The 15,630-nt window shown below is 46.5% G+C and overlaps 1 protein-coding gene across 1 annotated transcript in view; it reads right to left on the reverse strand.

The window, feature by feature from the left end:
* Positions 1–2,112: 2,112 nt before the first annotated feature.
* tafa5a (TAFA chemokine like family member 5a) overlaps positions 2,113–15,630 on the reverse strand; it is a 183,915-nt gene continuing 170,397 nt past the window's right edge. The window contains exon 5 of the mRNA XM_056277762.1: positions 2,113–2,202. The gene's annotated coding sequence lies outside the window, so the exon portion shown is untranslated. The remainder of the gene's footprint in view (positions 2,203–15,630) is intronic.

The following is a 15,630-nucleotide window of genomic DNA, read 5'->3' on the forward strand; positions in this document are numbered from 1 at the left end:
CAACTCCGAGTGAAAAATGTTGATACACTCTTCTTTTTTTTTTTGTGTGATTTGAGCGGCGGCTTACCAGTCACGCTATCTTGACCTCTCTCAAAGGCATACTTCATTTTTCTTCAAACCTTTATTTACCCAGGAAAAGGTTAGGTCATGCATGCTTTTTTATCATGAAGTCTCGGCTTTGCACTCGTTCAGTTATGCATATTGACAGATGGGAGCTGTCCCCACATATTAGGTGTTGGCCATCGGGGAGCAGCACAAGCACGGCTGGTGGGACAGGAGAGTGTCTCCCCCCACCTGGATTTTAACCCATATCATTTCCCTGGGATTCAAACTACAAACCCTCCATTCATCGGGCCGACTTTCGTTGGATCATGATATCAGCTAGAGCATATCATCTTCAAAGTTTGGACTCTATGCAGCCCCTCAGAATAATCTATAAGATTGGACACACCGTGCGAATAAAGATGAGAAAGACTAGAGTAAGACGACTTGATTTTTTTTTTCTTCTTCAAGGTTAGATGACCTTGGACATCAAAAACCATCTATAGCTGCAGGGGACATGTCTTTCCTGTATTTAATATATTCTTAAAATATTTCATGATAAAAAACTATCGTATGTAAATGACTCTTAAGACTCTTGTGGTGCCTCCCCCTACTCCCTCCCTCTCCTTCTCTCTCTCGCTCGGTCATCCTCATTCCCAGAGAGGCAGTATTTGTGCAAACAAACATGAGCACAAAAATAAAGTAAGAGATCAAAAGCGATAGAGAGGAAACGAATCAGTATTCCACACCTTGTACAATACAATATCATTGCAAATTAGCAGATTCCAATGGCTTCCATTGACAACCATAGATATACAATGTTCAGCTGGCTGTGGGTCAGTCAGTCAATAAATCACATCACTTTCCATTTTTTCCTTAATGGTTTAGATAAACAGTGACAGAGTCATGTTGAGTAGGTGACCATGAAAAGAAAGCCGCTACAGATGTGGGAACAGAAAACGCAGTACTACGAGCCAGCAGTAATGGGAACAACGGCACTTGTTCACACCCTATTAAACTGCCATTGTGACCACATCGTATGTCCAGTAAGCTTCTCTACAAAGGTACAACATATAAAACTGTTAAATATATAACTTTTTAGGGCCTTTCAAAATACATTTAATGACATTTCTTTCCCCCTTATTTTTCAATCAGACTCAACAGTTTGATACTCTTTAAATATTAATCATTTCTGTTTTATAATATGGATTTATTCACTGTGACCAACCACGCTTGTTGCAAACGGTTCCAACCATACCTATTGAAAAATGTAAATCAGATTTTTTTTTTTTTGATACACAGTTATATGTATGCAGTACCTATAGCTTCCATTTCAAAATACATTGGTGGGCATAGTCTGAGAAAAAAAAGGTCTGGAAAGTTTTAAAGGTTTTCCTTTGTTGGGTACAGTACGTGTGTGTGTGTGTCCCACCAAGACACACGGTTGCTTTTGCTTCGGTCCTTGGTGCACAATGTCACCGTGTGGGCGGGCGGGCGGTAGGGCATTGCACTGTAGCATCAGAAACAACAAGTTCACAAAGTCTCCATCTGTCTTTGCCAGATGGTCCACTCTGTCACAATGATCGTAGCCATTTTCATCTTTGGTCTATAAAAATATGGGCGGTTCACTCCAGCAGAAGGCCTATTCACAGCAACGAGCCATCGGCTTGGTCTATGACCTGGCGCGGTGGTCTGAGAAGCCACAGGGTCTGGTCTGTAATGATCCTGTCTATGTTATGGGACTCCTGCACCTCGCAATCTTTACTGTGTGAAAGAGGCAAGGAGAGAGCGAAGGTTGTATCCCTCATCTGGCACAGTTAGCAGATAGTGACTGGCAGTTCCAAACTGAGGACTTTCATTGCGGCAAAACATTTCTCTGGATCCCAGTTTTTCCAGACCTCCATGGCACATGGGGGCACTGCTGTTCCACAAAGCAACCATATGGAGTAGTGAGGAGGCGGCTGCAACTTGTTGGCCCATTGACAGACAACTGGATATCATCAGCAGGAAGGTGCAGGCATAAACCCAGGCAGACCAGTCACAGGAAACAGGAAGTCTTTATGGAGGAAACAGGAAGTGGTTTGTCTAGAGTCCAGGGGAGAGGTTGTTCCCTCACACAGTCACTTCCTGGTGTCGCTGTCACTGGCTGTGTTATGAGACCTGTAATAAATTAGTAAGAAGACAGAAAGAATTAGGGTCACACTAATGTCATTGCTGTTTAACTTTTTTTCTCTCTCATCTGTAAATTTGCAACTAAAGATAAGCAAATTATTTCAATTTGTTAAAATTCTGCTGAGAACCTTTGTGATGAGAAACCTCCAAATATATGAATATTTCCCCAGAGACATAACATATTGCACAACTTAATAATAATAAAATAATAATAATAATTATTGTTATTATTATTATTATGGTATGTGATTGGGTTGAATTTTTCACGAATTTAAAAAACAGCTAGCCTTAGCAGATTAGTTTTTTTTCTCCTTTTGTGAGTTTTGTGATTTTTTTTTTTTTGTGAGTTTTGTGAGCTGATCACTAAGGATAAAGGAGAGATGGGATTTGTACAATAACAGTGTGATCGTTTGTTTATTTCACTGGGGGGTACACAACACTCTCCTATGACGTGTAAATTGGATGGTCCAGTCTGAAAAGTCAGTAGAGGTGGCTTACACAATGCAAGCATGACAACAAGGGACACATGCAGGCTTGTCACAGCTCCAATTAATGCATCATTAATTATCAGTAATATTATTCATTAGTTTTTTCCAGTCAGTATTTCCAATCCCTGGTTAGTAAGTTTGTGATCTCTATTAAGCCTAGCCGGTTATGTTAAATGTGAGATGTAAACAAATGAAGGTAAACTATTAAAAAAGTGCTATTAATGGCATCCAGCTAGGCAGAAGCGCTACCTTTGGCAGGGCACACCGCTCGATATTGCCACCGAGTGCTGCGCTCAAAGTTCAGGTTATTTCAACTTTGACCTCTGTTGCCGCTGACCTTTCAAAGTGCAACCGATGACATAACAGCTGTATGCGACTTAGTCAGAAGCGACACATGCAAGCGGGGGAGGTAGAGAGTGATGGAAGAAAAAGTACCCCTGACTCTATAACACAACATTTAAAACATACCAGGAACTCGGCAGGAAAAGTAATGCATGGCAAAATGTCAGCAGTCAGATGAGGCTAACAAGTTTGTGAATAGGCATATAGTGTTTTATGAATTTAGCTAAATCCAAAGCTACATTTAGCTTAGCTTCGATGATGTATACCTACACTGTGCTTTGGCTCTGCACCAAATGTCTGCACTATGCTCCGCACCCTACCTCGCAAGTTCCTTATCATCTGAATGCGCCCTAAGAAAGATGCAAGAGCTGTTAGCAACCCAGGTGGTTTTGCTGCCCTGTTAGTAATGCCGTGGGAGAGGCCCGGTGACGCTTCCATTCATCCCCGTTTCTTCACCCTCAATCGTTTCACCTAATCAGGTAGGAACCAGATAATCTAAAATATACTCACCCACTTTGACTGACACCCACTGCTCTCACTTCCAAAGCTAGTTTGCCACAGTCAAAACAAATGCATGAAATATTTTTCAGTTTTTTTGTTTTGTTTTGTTAAAGTTACCTACATCACGTCTTGTTTTATGGTGCAATCAAAACCTTGAAAGTTACAGGTTCGGCAATAGAACATCACACCATGTAGCGCATGTAATCAGCTAAAAACGCAGTTGCGGATCGTTTGAGCGCACCACATCCTTACTCACTACATCCCGTCCAGGTCAACTTGCCCTACCCATATTCTCACGTCTGTGAAGATACCACAAATTCCCAAGACGAAGATTAAAGAAAACCATAAACCAATACTCCGAGAGCTCACTGTGTTTGCTGATACAATATGTCATCCAGTTCAACAATGAACAAAAGTAATTTTGGGGGCAAAAAAAGAGCAGGAAAGGAACACACGTTGAATCAGATGTGTTCCGGCAGCAGGAAATGTGTGCACTCTGACTAATGGAACACGTAGCGTTGCTTGATTGTGCAGCACTGCCTCGACAGTAAAGGGTAAAAAAAGATTTAAACCTGCAGTGCGGATGTTTTGTCTCCCCCTTCTGGCAGTGCGAGTAATTACTTCGCTTCTTTCAGCGCTCTCCAACGAGTAAAAGCTACACCAGTGGATATCAATGTCTGTCCTCGCCGTCAATCGCTTTCTTTGTTTGACTTTAACCTTCCCTCCGAACTTTTTTTTTCCTCCGGAGTGTCAGAAACTTTTCTTGGACGCTTAGACTTTTTCTCCGCCATTGCTTTCGAGCCCGGAAGCTTTCTGCCAGAAAGCCCAAAAAGGCAAGTCAATCAGAGGCATGCGAACGCTTTCGTCACACGGAAGTTCAGCTCTGACAAAGCAATCAGATCGCCTCCAGTGCGTCGGCGTGGGACTGCAGCGCGGGAATGTCGCCACAGACACCAGATTTAAAACTCCACTATACTGCGAAATACAGAGCTTTATTTGGCGGTGATAAACTAAATCATCATTGTGTGAACTCGTTTGGCAAGGGATTGAATGTCACGGACATTAATTTTAATGCAGATGTCCCGCATTCTAGCCTTAAAGCTGACATCCCACTCACTGTTAGGTTGAATGTTCTGGCAGACAAATATTTAGACGTCTTCAGGGGGGTGTCACCTGATAACATAACAAGCCTTGCGGTGAAGAGACCGAGAAACAATTCATCTGCTACAGAAAGACAGATCTGGAAGCCTCCTTGCCATCTGGACCCCGCCAGTCTCACAGCCAACTTGATAAAAGCATTGGAGCTTTCCAAGATGGCTGCAACGCTCCCACTGCAGCTTAATTCATAGTAATGAACTCTTTACAATTACACAGGGTGCAAATTGCCGTGAAAGGTGGCAGGTGTTGGACGGGGATTTAGTATGTATCACACATAAAACAATATGGGATGCCCCGGGAATGATCAGGATCTCAACGAACCCTGGATTAATATGGATAATGACACGGTTTCACCGCAGATGGGCATGACACGACGCAGGAGCACAGCAGCAAGAAGCAAGCAAGGGTTACCCTCTGCTGCTAAGCACTGTCTCCTAGTCACAGTGCCCCCTTGTGGGTATATTGAGACCACAAAGGTACCGAAGGGCCGGTGGGTAAAATTGTGTGTGTGGGGAGGGGGGGGTTATATTACTACATAGAGACATCGGTATCTCTTTGAAAGAGATCTCCTGGGAATTGAAATGAATATGGGTTTAAAAAGATGGGAGGCAATGAGATGGGAGTTTGTTCAGTGTAAACTGCCACCTATTCGGAGTCTACCGGGGTATCTCTCTTACTCTCAAATTCTCTCTTTTTACTCTCATTCCCACCAACAGACTCTATCTCTCTCTTGCTCTAGCGCTCTCTCTTTTCTCACACCCACACCATCCAAATGTTTGCCTCTAAATCTCGCTCACCAAATCTCATCTCAGGGAAATGGAAGCCCTCTATTAAAAAGGGACACAAATTTAAGATGAGATCAATTTTTTTCCCCCTATGAATAAAATTCACAGCCGCTGTGTTGATTATTACCTCGGGTTTATCAGGAAATGACCACATTCCTCTAGTTTTGTAACGGCGAGGGGAGATTGCCGGGGAAACGCAGGGAGGGAAGAAGCGTGGCGTGGGACTGGCGACTGAACACATGGTCCAACTGTGCTCACAGTGGTCTGGCTTGTCTGAACAAGACCAGAAAGACCATTTAGGGCTCGCACAAGACTGATAACTGCTGGAGGTGTCATGATAACGGGAGAAACCTCACGAACACATCTTACAGCTGAGCTAAAGTCTAAATAGCGCAGACTCTTTCCTTGTTACGCGGTGAGCGGGCGGGCGGCTCAATAATTATCGATATGTCCCCAGCAGTGTTCAATCCATGGACAAGAAACACATCTTAGGAAAATGACATATGGCTTTCTGCCTGCCTTTCTCTGTAGCGCTGGAAGTGTGATACTTTTGATCCGTGCATGCAAATGTTGTGTGTGTGTGTGTGTGTGTGTGCGAGAGAGAGAGAGAGAGTGTATGTACATTACTGTGTGCAAACTTATACATGTTTGCGTGTTTGTTTTCACTCCAGTGAACACATGTTTTTCTACGTGTGTGTCCTGCGTGTTTTGGCGGGCTTTATGTGCATGCATCTGCCCCGTCGTGTGCGAGCTCCTGGCACTTCTGCAGGAGCCGGAGAAGACACTGTGATTCGCAACGCATATGGAGCCATTCTCCACCTGGGAGATGGAGGGGTAGGAAACAAATGCACCCGAACATATGGCCCCCGCCTGACATTTCCTCTCTGTGTGAACTCTCGCCGACCGCCCTCGAAATGTCACCGCTCAGCGACCCCGAGGTGAGCATATGACCGGGCATGCATGGCGGAGCATTGATTTTTTTCCCCCCCGCCTCTTCAGAAACGCTTAATGAACAACGGCGGCCGCCATGAGTAACTTTGTAGCGCTTACAACGGAAGTAGCCGACGGACGTTGGTTAAATGGATACACATGTAACAGTGTGTAGGTTAAGAATGATCCGTAGTTTAATAAGGCGTTTGGTAAATCACCCATCATTTTGCTGTGACGATGGATACTGCCCGGAGCAGACGATGTGATCTGTAATGAATGAAAGGTCACGTGTTTAACTTGACCTACTCACGGGTGTACGTACAGTGCGTGTGACGTATACAGGAAGTTGGAAGCGCATGTTATGAAGGTTGTATGTTGGATGAACGCTAGTAAAAGCTACACAGTTAAGAACCTACGAAGTCGGCTCGTTCTTGAATTATTCTTATGTCAGTAAGACAAGGCGTCTACGGACATTACATGGTGTCAGAATAGTCTGTGTATCGGAACACGAGCGGTCATGCCGAAGTTTAATCCGCCGAGTGAATTCAAGTTTGACTGCCCCGTTGAATGGCCAGAGTGGAAACAACGGTTTTCGCGCTTCAGGCTCGCGACAAAGCTGGATAAAGACGACGGGGAGATTCAAGTGAGTTCGCTGATTTATGCAATGGGAAGCGAGGCTGAAAAGATATTCAGCTCGTTTGACTTCGCGGCGGAGGGTGATAAAGTGGACTATGATATCGTACTGAAAAAGTTCGACGACTACTTTATTCCCCGCCGTAACATCATACATGAGAGGGCGTGCTTCTATCAACGTAGCCAGCAGCCAGGAGAGACAGCGGAGATGTACATCCGGACATTGTATGAGCTGTCTGAACACTGTGAGTTTGGGGACAAGAGGGATGAACATATCAGAGATCGTCTGGTAGTGGGCACAAAAGATAAGGTGCTCTCCCGTCAGTTCCAGCTCAAAGCGGACCTTACTCTGGTGAAAGTCATTGAACAAGTGCGCCAGGCGGAGGCAATAACAAAGCAGCTCAGCCTCCAAGCTAACCAACCAGAGGCCCAGCTGGCTAACGTCAATGTTGTCCGACGGCGGGACGGACGCCAAAACAAAAAGGGCGGACAGCGTCATGGTGGCAGCAGACCTGCAACCAACAAAGTAGATGAATGCGGGAGGTGCGGCAAGACGCAGCACACCGATGAGCGGAAGTGTCCTGCAACGAACAGTAAGTGCAACAAGTGTCATAAAAAGGGACATTGGGAGCGTGTATGTCACTCTAAAGCGGTGAGAGAAGTCACTGAAGAGGTTAAACAGCTGTACTTTCTGGGAGAAGTTGGCAAAGAGAGCAGTCAGGAAGATTGGACTGTTAGTTTAAAAATAAGTGATGTACCAATAACCTTTAAAATTGACACGGGGGCTGACGCTACTGTTATCAACCAAGGGACATTTAAAAAGCTGAAGCCAAACATAAAACTGGGACCTCCTGACACATGCTTCATAAGCCCAGGTGGAAACATCAGCTGCATAGGACAGTTTCAAGCCACAACCAACTACAAGGAGAAACAATACTCCTTTCCAGTGTATGTGATCAAGGGGAGAGGCAGCTGTCTGCTGAGTCGTCCAGAGGCAGTGGAGATGGGTCTAGTGAAGCGGATGAATGAGGTCAGTGGAGTTTTCGGTTCAAGTGGACTGCTGAAAACAGACCCAGTGAAAATAGCTCTGGTGGAGGGTGCCCAGCCATACGCGGTGCATACAGCCAGACGGATACCGCTGCCACTTGTACCACTGGTTAAGAAAGAACTGCAGCGCATGGAAAATGAGGGCATTATTGAAAAAGTGACTCAGCCCACAGAATGGTGCGCCGCTATGGTGCCGGTGCTGAAACCGAACAAGAAAGAGGTTCGCTGCTGCGCTGACCTCAGGAGGCTGAATCGAGCGGTGAAACGTGAGAAATACGTGCTGCCCACTATGGAGGAAATAATGCCAAGGCTCGCAGGGTCAAAGTTCTTCACAACGTTGGATGCAGCAAGTGGGTTTTACCAGATCCCCTTGCATGAAGACAGCAGGGGGCTCACCACTTTCATCACCCCATTTGGGAGGTATGCTTTCTGCCGCCTTCCATTTGGTATAACGAGTGCTCCAGAGATTTTCCAGAGAAAGATGGCGGAAACTCTGACCGGGCTAGAGGGCACAAAGGTGTACATGGATGACATCCTTATACATGGAGAGACTGAGGAAATCCATGACCGGCGCCTAGCAGAGGCGCTGGGGGTCATTGAAACAGCAGGTCTCAAACTGAACCAAGCGAAATGCAAGTTCAAACAGAAACAAGTCCGCTTCCTTGGTCATATCATCAACGAGGCAGGCATCAGACCTGACGCGGACAAAGTGGCCGGAATAGAGAACTTTCCTCAGCCCCAGAACGTGACGGAACTCAAGAGGTTCCTCGGGATGGTGAACTATTTGGCAAAATACGTCCCAGAGCTGTCCACTGTAGGTCAGCCGCTTTATGGACTGCTTAAAGCAACGACAGAGTGGCTGTGGGGACCTGCACAGAACACAGCATTCCAAGACCTTAAAGCAGCACTCGCCACCGCCCCGGTACTCACCTTTTACGACGTCACTAAGGCTACGGTGGTGTCAGCAGATGCCAGCAGCTACGGGCTGGGAGGCGTTCTGCTCCAGCAGCACGGGGAACACTGGAAGCCCGTGGCCTACTGCTCCCGACGGCTGAGTGACGCAGAGACAAGGTACGCACAGATCGAGAAAGAGTGCTTAGCCAGCGTCTGGGCATGTGAAAGGTTCGAGAAGTACTTGTGTGGGCTTGACAATTTCAGACTTGTCACCGATCATAAACCACTAGTGCCTCTCATGAACAGCAAAGACTTGAATAATGTGCCCATTAGGTGCCAGAGACTGTTAATGAGGCTGATGCGTTTCAATGCAGTGACTGAATACGCACCAGGCAAAACTTTAGCTGTGGCTGATGCACTCTCCAGAGGCCCAGAGCAGTGCTACGGAGATGGTGCTTCTCATGATGATGTTGCAGCGCACATTGATGCCATCGTGTGCCAGGTGCCTGCCACACCTCAAAGGATGCAGGAGATAAAACAGAGCACGGATGGGGATCTGCAGCTCCAGACAGTGTTGGGCTTCATCAGACACGGCTGGCCTGAGTATGTCGATAAAGTGCCGGAGACAGTCAGAGACTTTTATCAGGTGAGAGGGGAGTTATCTGAGGTAGATGGTTTAGTCATCAGAGGCAGTCGTATCGTCATTCCCACAGAGATGAGGGAGGTGATCTTAGACAGAATACACGACGGGCACCAGGGGATAGTTAAGTGCAGAGAGAGAGCTAGCCAGTCAGTGTGGTGGCCCAAAATGACAGAGCACATTACAACAAAGATACAGCAATGTCAATTCTGCAGAGAACACAAGAACACACAGAGAAAAGAGCCTTTAATGTCAAGTGAGCTCCCATCCAGACCATGGCAGAAAGTTGGCATAGACCTGTGTGAGTACAAAAAGCAAAACTACTTGATAGTGTCTGACTATTATTCCAGGTTTTTGGAGATCCTAAATCTACCAACAACTACTAGCAGTCAGGTTGTAGCTAGGCTGAAGGCTACATTTGCACGTTTTGGTATCCCTGAAATTGTAGTTAGTGATAATGGGCCACAGCTAGTTTCAGAAGAGATGAGGAGGTTCAGTGAGGATTATGATTTCATCCATGTGACTTCAAGCCCACACTACCCCCAGAGTAATGGACAGGCAGAGAGGGCTGTTCAGATAGCCAAAAGCATATTAAGGCAGGAAGACCCTCTCCTCGCCCTGTTGACATACAGAGCTACACCCTCTTCTTCCACTGGAGCTAGTCCAGCGGAATTGCTCATGGGTAGGAGACTCAGAACCACCTTACCCACATTGCAGCATAACCTGAAACTGGCCTGGCCTAAAGAGGAACTGATCAAAACCGCTGACGCCGCAGCCAAATCGAGGCAGGCTTTCTACTACAACCGCAGGAACGGCGTGCGGACACTGCGCCCACTGAACTCGGGTGACGCAGTACTCACCAAACCTGATGGACAGAAAACATGGACAATGCCAGCAGTTGTTCACAGTCAGAGCTCCACTCCCAGATCCTACATAGTGGAGACAGCTCAAGGTGAACATTACAGAAGGAACAGGCGCCACCTGTTGGCCACACCTAAAACACTCACCTTTGTCAGCAGGGATCCTGACCATGTCACTCCAGGGGAGAGTGGAAACACGGATGAGTCCCGAGCAGCAGAAATGCCAACTTCCACACCATATGTTACTCGCTCTGGCAGGGTGAGCAAGCCTGCAATCCGGCAGGATTTGTGAGGCGTATGGACTTGTGTATTGTGGGGGATTTTTTATTTTTTTTGTGAAAAGGGGGGTGATATACAGGTTAGAAAATCATCTTAGAGGGGGAGATGTAATGAATGAAAGGTCACGTGTTTAACTTGACCTACTCACGGGTGTACGTGCAGTGCGTGTGACGTATACAGGAAGTTGGAAGCGCATGTTATGAAGGTTGTATGTTGGATGAACGCTAGTAAAAGCTACACAGTTAAGAACCTACGAAGTCGGCTCGTTCTTGAATTATTCTTATGTCAGTAAGACAAGGCGTCTACGGACATTACATGATCAAACTACGCTGAGAGCCATACGTGAGGGTATGCGTCCCCCCCCCCGGGCGCGATGCCCCCACTCCTCATAAGGAGAAGGTTCAAAGCTATCTGGCTTGTTAACTCATTATCAAGCCTTTCATACCGCATTTCTTCAACGCATCAAAAGCAGCCAGAGTTCACTATCTGCACACTACAGTATGCACGGCGCTCAGCGTTAATACTCGTGAGAGAACACTAAAAGAGACTTAATGTCAACACTACTATGGGGGAGTCGGTGAAGGACAACAGTATGTCCTTAATTTTTCCTGAGATACGCACAACTCGCTGGGGATGTCGGCAGTATTTCCCTACATGAATAGGTTTTTATCTGTGGTGCAGGTTGGCGTGTTTCACACAGCCTCATATGTGTACCAGTGGTAGTACTACTTTTATACGATCGCTATACTGCTGTTGTGTTTATTTTCCATCACATTAATATGAGAACTGCAAAAAATATCAATATTGAAAAGAATTCGGGGGGGGGGGGCACCACAGAAACTGCCGCAGCCGGGACGCGAGCCCGCATCTCCCGCACCGCGGGAGACAGCGCTAACCGCTCGACTAAAGGGTCAGATCCATTAGCGATGGGCTACCGAGCGTATTCATCCGTGATCGTTACATTATCCCCCCCTCTCCTTCGGGAAGCGCGTCCTATGGAGAGGACCGCCAGAGCCGGGATGCGAACCCATGGCTCCCGCACCACGGGCGAAAACGTTAACCAGTGGACTAAAGGGTTTGACCCGTTAGCCAACGGCTAACGTGTCTACTTATCCGTGCATGTTACAATATAATATCAAAACCGTGGTATGAGACTAGATATTGTGTCGTGTTGGTTATTACGGAAGTCCATAGAGGCCATGCACTATTGTTATTTTGGGTTCCGTTATCTTGTAATCTCATCTCATCTCTTCATCACATCAGCCTCTTCTCCGGGGTCGGGTTGTGGTGGTAGCAAGCTAAGTAGGGCACTCCAGACGTCCCTCTCCCCAGCAACGCCCTCCAGCTCCTCCTGGGGGATCCCAAGGCGTTCCCAGCCCACACTGGACACGTAGTCCCTCCAGTGAGTTCTGGGTCTACCCCGGGGTCTCCTCCCAGTTGGACATGCCCGGAAAACCTCCAAAGGAAGGCTCCCAGGAGGCATCCTAATCAGATGCCCAAACCACCTCAGCGGCTCTACTCCGAGCTCCCTCCAGATGTCCGCGCTCCTCACCCTATCTCTAAAGGCTGAACCCAGACACCATACGGAGGAAACTCATTTTAGCCGCTTGTATCCGCGATGTCACCCTTTCGGTCACTACCCAAAGCTCATGACCACAGGTGAGGGTTGGAATGAAGATTGACTGGTAAATTGAGAGCTTTGCCTTCCGGCTCAGCTCCCTATCTCGCAATCACAACATAGTTGTTTTCTTATGATCACGAGACAATTGTTAGCCTAGGCTACTATAATACTGACTTCTAAAAATGGTCACTGCTTTGGTTGAATAACGTCACCCATTGACAGACGTCAACTCGATGGATCCTATTCATTTTCTATGGAAAGCATTAGATCCGCCCGCACGGCGCAGGAATGATACGGCACGGCGAGCTGACGGAGTATTCGCCGTATCTAAATTTGCATAAACACGACTCGACCTCCGCTTTATGCAAATGAGTCCGTCCGGCGCAAAGAACCCGGGCTCGGGAAGCTCAGATCAAACTGTCAAGCTAGGCAATGCTGATCAAATATGAGTCAAGATTGTGTTACCGCGTTTTCTATTACTCGCTTCAGATGTTGTCAGAAGCGTATTTTAGTGTACTGTTTAGCTGTAAGAGGAGAAAGTTTGTGACCCGGACGCCATGTTGGAAAAAGGACAAACCAAACCCAAGCACCGCCCACCGGCCGGAGCGTTCAGGGGTCCGGTGCGTCCACATGCTTCCACACCAGATTCCGTGTGTCACAATAACTGTTTATCTCGTGATCACGAGATAGCATAACTCGAAATAATATAATATTGCACGGCCTCTACGGACTTCTGTAGGTTCTCGTTATATGGTGATATAACTTAAATATTGTCATTCCCTGGTGTTAAAGGCTGCATTACAGAAAAAATTATACAATTTTCTGAACTTATTCAACTATGAATGCCTCTACCTGCTTGGTCATCATATCCTCATTACTCAAAATGTAGTTGTGTATCTCTTATTAAAGTACCAATAGTCCATCCATCCATTATCTAAACAGCTTATCCTGCTCTCAGGGTTGCAGGGATGCTGGAGCCTATCCCTCCCAGCAGTCATTGGGCGGCAGGTGGGGAGACATACTGGACAGGCCGCCAGTCCATCACAGGGCCCAAACACACCTAGGGGCAATTGAGTACGGCCGATTCACCTGACCTACATGTCTTGGGACTGTGGGAGGAAACCGGAGCACCTGGAGGAAACCCACGCAGACATGGGGAGAACATGCAAACTCCACACAGAGGATGACCCCCAAGGTTGGACTACCCCGGGGCTCGAACCCAGGACCTTCTTGCTGTGAGGCGACCGTGCTAATCCACTGCACCACCGTGCCGCCCAGTACCAATAGTCATTCCCAAATGATCAAGACATTATCCATGTTGAGGTGTTCAGCCAACAACATTATGATATTTGGTTTTGCCAACATCGCCCGGCCCTCATTACGATACAGATCATTGATTATGTGTCCAACATAAACTACTGCGATTGCAAGTAGACAAAATAATGTTCCTGTATAGGATGTATTGCAACAGCCGTTGTTAGGCTTGCATTCACAGGGTGTGTCGAGTGTGTCCGCTCCGTCGCAAATATACCGTAGTCATGGTTTCAGGCCCCAAAAAAAGCACAGGGTCAGACTTTCTCTCCAACACGAGTCATAACTCAGACCATAAACGCTGACAGTACTGACCGACAGAAGAGCCCGGGTTTTAGAAATTGTATGGAACTGGACCCCCCCCCTTCCTTTACAAGCTGGCCTCATTCCATTTATTGCACCGTGCGTTAAATTTACTACACAGCTCCTCTCTGTTTCCCGAACATGCATTACTATCGGGGCCTGTTGTCCGGCGCCATGTTTTATGGTTTATTTAAGCGCGCAGAAGCCAAGGTCTGCAGATGATACAATACTTAAAAGACATTATACAAGACATGCCAATATATAACTGGAGAAACTGCATGGCAGAGGGGGAAAAGCAAACCAGAAAATCAATGGATTTTCCTGCTATTGCCGCTGACATGGGTTTTTTTTTTTTAGGTTAAAGACACACAAGCGGACGGCGACACGAGTGAACCCAACATTCAAACCAAAACAAGCTGACTGTCGCTGTCATTGTGCTTAGCTTTGTGTGTGTGTGTGTGTGTGTGTGTGTGTGTGTGTGTGTGTGTGTGTGCGTGTGTGTGTGTGCGTGCATGCGTGCATGTGTGTGCATGCATGTGCTTCATCTTATTTACTTGTCTCTAAAATGTGTGTGTGTGCCTCATCTTGTTTACTTGCCTCTCTAAAGCATGCCTGTATGCACACGTGTGTGCACGTGTGTGCGTGCACATGTGTGCGTGCACGTGCGCATGTGCTTCATCTTGTTTACTTGTCTCTCTAAACCATGTTTGTATGCACGCGTGTGTGCGTGCACGTGTGCTTCATCTTGTTTACTTGTATCTCTAAAGTGTGCGTGTGCATGTGTGCCTCATCTTGTTTACTTGTCTCCAAAGCATGTGTGTTAGTGTGTGCGCGTGTGTGTGTGTGTGTGTGCCTCATCTTGTTTACTTGTCTCTCTAGAGCTTGGATGGATGAGCATCTTTGTTTTCTAACCCCCCCCCCCCAAAAAACAAAAACAAAACCCTGTTTGCTGGAATATGACTGTCACCACTTTGTGAATACATGAAGTTACCGGGAGATAAAATTCAAGTGTTCACTTTGTCAGGTCTCAGATGAGGGATACTGGTCTGATCAGTTGTGACAAATGGCCCATAGCGACCACACAATTCAAAGCTGCACGCTGACTGAACCTAGATCAGCGCTGCGAGGCTAGGTGTGCCCCGAAAGAGCAAAAACACCCTTTCAGCCCCATGTAAACTAAGAATGAACACTTAAAGAAGCCATTTCTGCGCAGTCGAAGGATAATTTGAACAAAAGTAGACCAATCTGGAGTGTTACTACTGAATTTATAATTTTAGAGTAGTGGCTAAATTCACTTCCCTCTAACAGAGATTAAAAACTGCTAAGTAAAGTAAATAACAGTCACGATTTGTTATTATTTATAATGATTATTATCTTGATTCTTACTAATGCTGTTAATTTTAATTGTGCACAGACACAGAAGAGTGGGTGACTGAATTTTCCTGTTGGTGTATGCGTATGTGTCATGGCCTTGACATGATGGGAGAAAAAGATTGGACATGACTCCCGCTGGAGATTTGCAATTTGTTTTCCCCGCTAATCTGAAGATCTGTTCTTGCTGTGCGAAGCATGGTTGCTAATTGCACAACTCCATCATATCACGGTTATTTAACCGTCATATCCC

The sequence above is a fragment of the Lampris incognitus genome, chromosome 3 (genome assembly GCF_029633865.1).
Source record: "Lampris incognitus isolate fLamInc1 chromosome 3, fLamInc1.hap2, whole genome shotgun sequence".
NCBI classification, from domain to species: domain Eukaryota; kingdom Metazoa; phylum Chordata; class Actinopteri; order Lampriformes; family Lampridae; genus Lampris; species Lampris incognitus.